Source organism: Limulus polyphemus, unplaced genomic scaffold, assembly GCF_000517525.1.
Source record: "Limulus polyphemus unplaced genomic scaffold, Limulus_polyphemus-2.1.2 Scaffold308, whole genome shotgun sequence".
NCBI lineage: Eukaryota > Metazoa > Arthropoda > Merostomata > Xiphosura > Limulidae > Limulus > Limulus polyphemus.
Genome location: NW_013665918.1, coordinates 606,007 through 612,989, shown reverse-complemented (window position 1 = coordinate 612,989; position 6,983 = coordinate 606,007).

The following is a 6,983-nucleotide window of genomic DNA, read 5'->3' as shown; positions in this document are numbered from 1 at the left end:
AGAAATAGGTTTTAATGTATTCCGAGATATATAGACTTGTTGTAAGATAAAACTTTATTCATTATGATTTGACCGACATTCTTAAAATGCGGAGCACGTTGTATGTGCCAGCAGGTAACTAGCTATAAATCTTTGGACTCAGAGTCCAGGTACTTATCTACTAGGCCACAACCATCCTGTTGATTACCAATTATAAAAAGAGGTGTTTAACTTATTGCATTCGAGTGTACATAGTATTCATGGGTCTTTTAGTGGCTAGGCTAACACAAACGATACTATAAACTCTGAGTTTTTCAATATCGTTTGTTACTGACCCTTATAGACAAAGTCAGTTCTCAATTATACAACTGAATTTATGAGTGTTTTAGCTTGCATTATACATATAAACAAAATTTATATTCAAACTTATTATGTCTTAAAAATTATTTGTCCTGGGGTGGGGTACGTTTCACCAAAGGCACAATGAGAATTCCAAGCTATATTCAGAAGAGTTTGGATTTGATACAGGGTATTTCAGACATATGTTATACTACATACCTAAATCACTTTTCTCGCAAACAAGAGTTGCTTTTATTACTTTTCCTTCCCTTGCATTTAGTAAAACGAGATTAGTGATTGGAATGAAATACATATCACTGTTCAGGTTATTGTGAGAATCAATAAAAATTGTCCAGAACAGATAGTTCTTGCAGTAGCTTCATTTAGGAGTAGGCTTAGAACGCTAATTCAGATTGGTGGAGAGCACTTAACACCTTCTATGGCAGATTTCTAAAAACACCCTGTACCATGTTCAAACTTACGATTCTTAATGAGCCCTTGGACAATTAGTTTTAAGATATAATTATTTTAAAGATACGGTTATTTTTATAATAACCCAGCATTTATAATATTTAATTACGCCTTTCAATATATATTTTTTTATCTTTTAGGTAATTTTAAAAAACGTAAAATATATTTGTACCAGGACTATCTTCTTTTCCATGAGACTTATTAACGAGTTTGAAAATTTATGTGCAGTAGAATTTGTATTTAATAAATGGCGCTGAAACTGTATGCAAATAAGCAGTATTATTTATTTATCAAAAAATTCCATACACCGCAGAACCACAGATATGCAGTTATTGTGTTTGTCAAGCACAAGGCTATACAATGGGCTATCTGTGCTGTTTGGCATTATACATCTTCATACATACCGCTGAACCATTGGAGGGGGGCTATGTTATTATATAAGACTGTATTTTACTACTGATTGTTCTGGGGAATATATGTAAAATTATAATTAGTGTTTATTTCAACCAACTTTCTTTAACTCAGAATCGATATTTAGGGTTTTAAGTGGCAGCAACATGGCATTCAAAATTGTACAAATCCTTTTGAAGTTTATTTTCTGAAACGCTGTAACTGTGAAACGTTTACCGAAAGAAATGGGGCTTTCTCACATAGTTTTGTTATTTGCCCTGTGTTATAAAAAAAGATAAGTTATAGTTTAACATCAGTAATTTTTTGAAAGTCATTTTCAATTTTCGTTGAGTACTTGTTACTTTCTAAAATAGCTGATTTCAATTGATCACTAGTCATTTCCTAAAGTAGTGTCCCACGGTGGCTTAACAGTAAGCTTGAGGACTCATAACGTTAGAAAAAACAAACAAACGATCTAACGTAGTTGTTAATTGCAACTGAGAATTGATTAGTTTAGTTTAGCTCTAGTTATTTTATTTTCTAATAGTGACTGATTTCAGTACGACATTATTTAATTTCTGGAGAATTGCCTCACTTAAGTTTATTATCAATCATCTCCCATCAAAACGAAAAAAAATCAATATTTTATTAACTGGCATAATTAGTTTATTATTACTTGATAGATAATTTCAGTCAGCAGTTTCCAGGACTTTATATGGTGGGTCACTAGTGCTTCTGTAGTGAATGTTCTTAATAAGTATTAGTTGTCTTTGTAGTGGCTGGCTTATCTTTGTAAGAATTAATTATTTTCTTTGTAGTGATTTAATTCAGTCAGTATTATTCAGTGTTTTTGTAGTGAGGTGCCTAACCATGATTAGTCGATGTCTTTGTAGTGGTTTAATTTTGTGAGAATTGGTCAGTATTATTTAGAGTTTTGTAGGTGCTGATCTCAGTCAACATTAGTCGGTGCCTTTGTATTGGCTCCTTAAACAACATCACCCTGTGTCTATGTAGTGGATTCTTCTCAGTCAGCAGTCTGTTTACTTATATATGTAAAATAGCCGATCATGTGATAAGACAAGTGATTGTTTACGACCTATAAACATGGAGATGTAGCCACTCTTTTCTGTACTAATTAACAGCAGATAAAAGTATACAGAATACCACGTGAAAGACTTGGTTTTGTTTAGTCGTGGAAAAGTGTATGGAACTGGTTTCTTGGATTCCTTTAGAAAACCGTTTATGAATGTTGTTGCCTATCGTGTTCACCCCACAATGCTGTATTTCTATCCTGATGAACGAGTAAGCTTTCAAGATGAAAAATTCAACAATTCATTATGAATGTGCTAAAAATAATAAGATATTTTTCAGCATTTTATGCCGCACCAAGTTCCGGCTATTATTGGCAAAAGATAGTCTAACAGGATATTAGGTGGAACGCTGATAGATGTGGATATAACGAACAATCTTACCTCATTATATTAATTAGAACTTCAATTAGCCTTTAGATCAAGCATGTTATTGAAATTATAGGTTTGAGACATGAAGAAAATATGTACCTATTCATTATATGTATTTTTGTTCCAGTTGTAATAAATGAAAAGCACTTTGACTAAATTGCTGGTTTGATTGATTTTTTAATTATTTCGACGTCCATCTTTAGTATATTTTCATGTACACCTTCTTGAAATGGCCAAATTATTTTTAAGATTATTCTTTTTCATCTCTGATGGTTTGACACCTATATAAATAATTTACACGCTCTTAAATATAAATATTTTCCACGTTATTTGAATACTTTAGCTATGAGTTGAATACTCAGCTATTCTGGTAGAAATGAAGGTACATTTTCATATACCGAATGTACAAAACTCAAAATGCTCTAATCATGATCAAACAATTAAATCATAAATTATTTAACTGAAAAATGTTCCAATTTTTCAGCGCCCTGTATTTAAAAATAACCTTATTGGCATCATAGGCTGGTGATTTATTCAGATTGGACATGCGTCAGTGTTTTTCTCATAGCAAAGCCACATCGAGCTATCAACTGTGTCCACCGAGGGGAATCGAACCCTTGATTTTAGCGTTGTAAATCCGTAGACTTACCGCTGTCACAGATTGGACATAAAACGATTATTGGTTCTATTATATTTTTATGTCTGTTTATGCAGTAAAAACTTAGAAATTAGACATAAGTTCCTATATGAAAGTCCGAACTAAATTGAACCACATTTTTATCTATTTATCTCAAAGAATTGATCCTGAAAACGTTTTAACGAAAAACTCGCTTTATGATATATTACTATTCGGCTAAATACAAACTATAACAAGGTGTAACCCTAGATACTTAGTTACATAACATAGAATATGGAGATAAGGCTTTTTTCTGTAAAAAAAAAAAGATGAAAAGAAAGATACTTATTTAACTTATGTAACTTTAATCTGTTTACATCATATTTTCTTAAATTAAATTTATTATTCTAAATACATTTATAAATGGTATTATAAAATTGTTGTATGTCATCTAATAGTACTGCACTTTTGACATATGCATATTTTTACAATTCATGTTCATAATTTAAACGAATGCGTAGTGTGAAGTTCAAAAGAAAAAAATATAATAAAAACCAAACGAACAATCCAAAAATAATCAACTGAAGTCAGTATAGGTACAGCTTTATTATTAAACATACTCTGACTGTTTCCTTAACTAAGGCTCGGCATGGCCAGGTGGTTAGGTCGCTCAACTCGCAATCTGTGGGTCGCGGGTTCGAATCCCCGTCCCACCAAACATGCTCGCCCTTTCAGCCGTGGGGGCGTTATAATGTTACGGTCAATTCCACTATTCGTTTGTAAAATAGTAGCTCAAGAGTTGGTGGTGGGTGGTGATGACTAGCTGCCTTCCCTCTAGTCTTACACTGCTAAATTAGGAACGGCTAGCTCGTGTAGCTCTGAGCGAAATTAAAAACAACATAAAAACACAACAATCCTTAACCAAATGAAACTACAATTCTATATTTCGTACTCGAAGCTTTTAGTAAAAATGCAATAAAGTAAATTTATAAACGAATAGCCAGGTTTGGTTTAGTGGTTAGCATACCAGGCTGTGAGTCAAAGGTCTCTTGTTCACGTCCTGTCGCCGCAGAATGGCGCTCCGCACATTGGTGCTGTGGATGCGTTATAAGAATGACGGACATTCCCAACTATTTGGTTAGATTAATCCATGAGTTCTGTCGATTTTCCTTCCTTCTAGTTTATCGGTTCAAAATTAGGGACGGAGAACCCTTGTACATCTTTGCACGAATATTTGAAAGAAGCAGTCCAACACTAAACGAAAAAATCATTAAATTTATTTGTACGGTATGGTAGTTAATTCTCGTCTGAAAGGTAATTGTTGATTCTGCACGAAATTTTCAAAAGGTACAGTGCAGAGGTAAATAAATAATTTCCCATGGGAAACAAGGTTTCATGAGAAAATCACAAAACATATGATTTATCTGTTATTTCCCCATAAACACGCTTTTCTGATAGCTCCGAAACGAAGCGTAACGTGTATAATGTTTTCACACGTCGTGGCTGAAATATAAAATAAAGAGATATCAATAAAAAGTTAGGAAAAACAAAATGCTAAATATTTTCGTTTCAAATATATGTATATATATATATTCAAAGCACCACCAGGCTCGAAATAACGTTTGTTTTTGTTTATAATCTCGATTTTAGTTAGTTGGTAGCGTTTTCGCAGCTTTAGCCGTTCTGCGGCCAATTTAATTAAAACTATACATAAAATACACAAGAAATAGATTATTTAGTTAATTTTACAACGTTTACAAGTGTATTTTGTTTTACCAAAAAATACGTAAATCCCAAGATATCATTAACGCTGGTTTTAATTTTAATAATGATTATTTACAACTTGCTGAACCTTCTTGTTGCCCTTGTACTGCATTATCAAGGCGTTAGTTTCATACTCACCGTATAACTTATTTTGTGGGTGAATTATTAAAACCGTTTATTGCAAAAATTAAAAGTTATGTGAGAAAGGATTTAGACTTTATATCAAAATTGCCTTGTGAGATTGGTCATAACACCAATTTAATTACACTAGATGTAGTATATTTATATATTAATATTGAACATGAGCTTGGAATTGCTGCTCTAAATTATTTCTCTGAACGTCATCCATTGCTTTTGCATTCAAGAATTACCAAGGAATTTTCTTAATTGAAACTATTTTTATCATTAATAATGATTTCTACCACCAAATAAGAGGAACCGCCATGTGTACAAAACTGGCATCTATCTATGCTATTTTAGTGACGGACTTTTTAGAGTAGATGTATAACATTACTGATCAAAGAATGAAGCCAAATGTCAGGTCTTATATGAAGTCTCATTGGTCCAGATACATTGGTGATTATTTCGTTATTTGGAATGAAGATTTAAACTAGTTTAATTTTAGTAACGTTTTAAATGATTTAGAAACAAGCAATAAATTTATTGTTAAAAAAAGGCTTATAAAACTATACATTTCTTGAATATGTACGTTGAAATATCTCACAATGACCATATACCAATTTCTAGGTTATTTCAGGTTTTAGAAATAAAATCACGTCAAAAGAAATATCACATATACGTTAGCTAGTAGAATTGTATAGTTTATGAACAATAAAGAATAAAAAATACTGGATTAAATTATATTAAATATAAATTTTTCCCTGGTGGGACAGTGGTAAGACTTCGGATTTACAACTCTAAAGTCAGGGGTTCGACTCCCCTCGGTGAACACAGCAGAAAACCCGATGTGGCTTTGCTATAGGAAAACACACACACTAAATATAAATTATCTAGAGGGTCAAGAGGAAAATTGTATATTTTGCTCCAAATTACATGATCCAAAAACATGATGATTAGTCAGAAGTGTTACCTTTCATTACTATGTATACCCCAAGTTTACAAGTTAATATTAAAGAGTGCAAGACTGATTGCCTCCTGCACTCCTAGCACTATATGAAGAACCCTAGGTATTATTAATGTTATTGTAGCATATAGACGACTTATAACTTTGTTATAAGAAAAATGCTGAAGACAGACAAAAGGGTATTACCCAGAGTAAGAAGTTTAAAAAAAATGTCAACTCTGTAATTTAGGGTCCATTGCCAATACTAATATAGTTAGAAATACAGATAGGACTACTGTGTTTAAACTAAAAATATCTTTCTCTTGCAGTTATAAAATTATATTCATATGTTAAAGTGTAAAATATGTGGTGAAAGTTACGTTGGCCAAACAGAAAGTCTAATAATTAGAATGAATCAGAATAAGCTTCATGATAGAAATACAAGTCAGAGCTCATTAAGATACTCAGACAATTTTTACAGTTGTATCATAAAGAACCTTACGTGTTTGATTTCCATTTTGGTTTTATGAGAATATTGTTTTATGAAAATTATTTTATTTATTTATTTAAATAACTAGTAGATTTCGTATGTGTTTAAATTATATTTTATTATTTATAGATTTTAACTTCTATAGTTCTATATAATATATATTCATTATTTATACTGATTTTTAAAAAATATTTTTATTTGGATGTATGTGCTTTTAAACGTATGTATATATTTCTATATATTATTTTATTTAGGTTGGTGAAGAGCAGTGTTAAGGAAAGTAGCTGCTTTCGCAATATGTTGTAGAGCAAAAATAATTTACCATTTGATTATACTTATTTTTATATGTATTTAATTTCATATGTGTGTGTGTTCTTCTCGTGTGTATTATATATATATATATATATATAA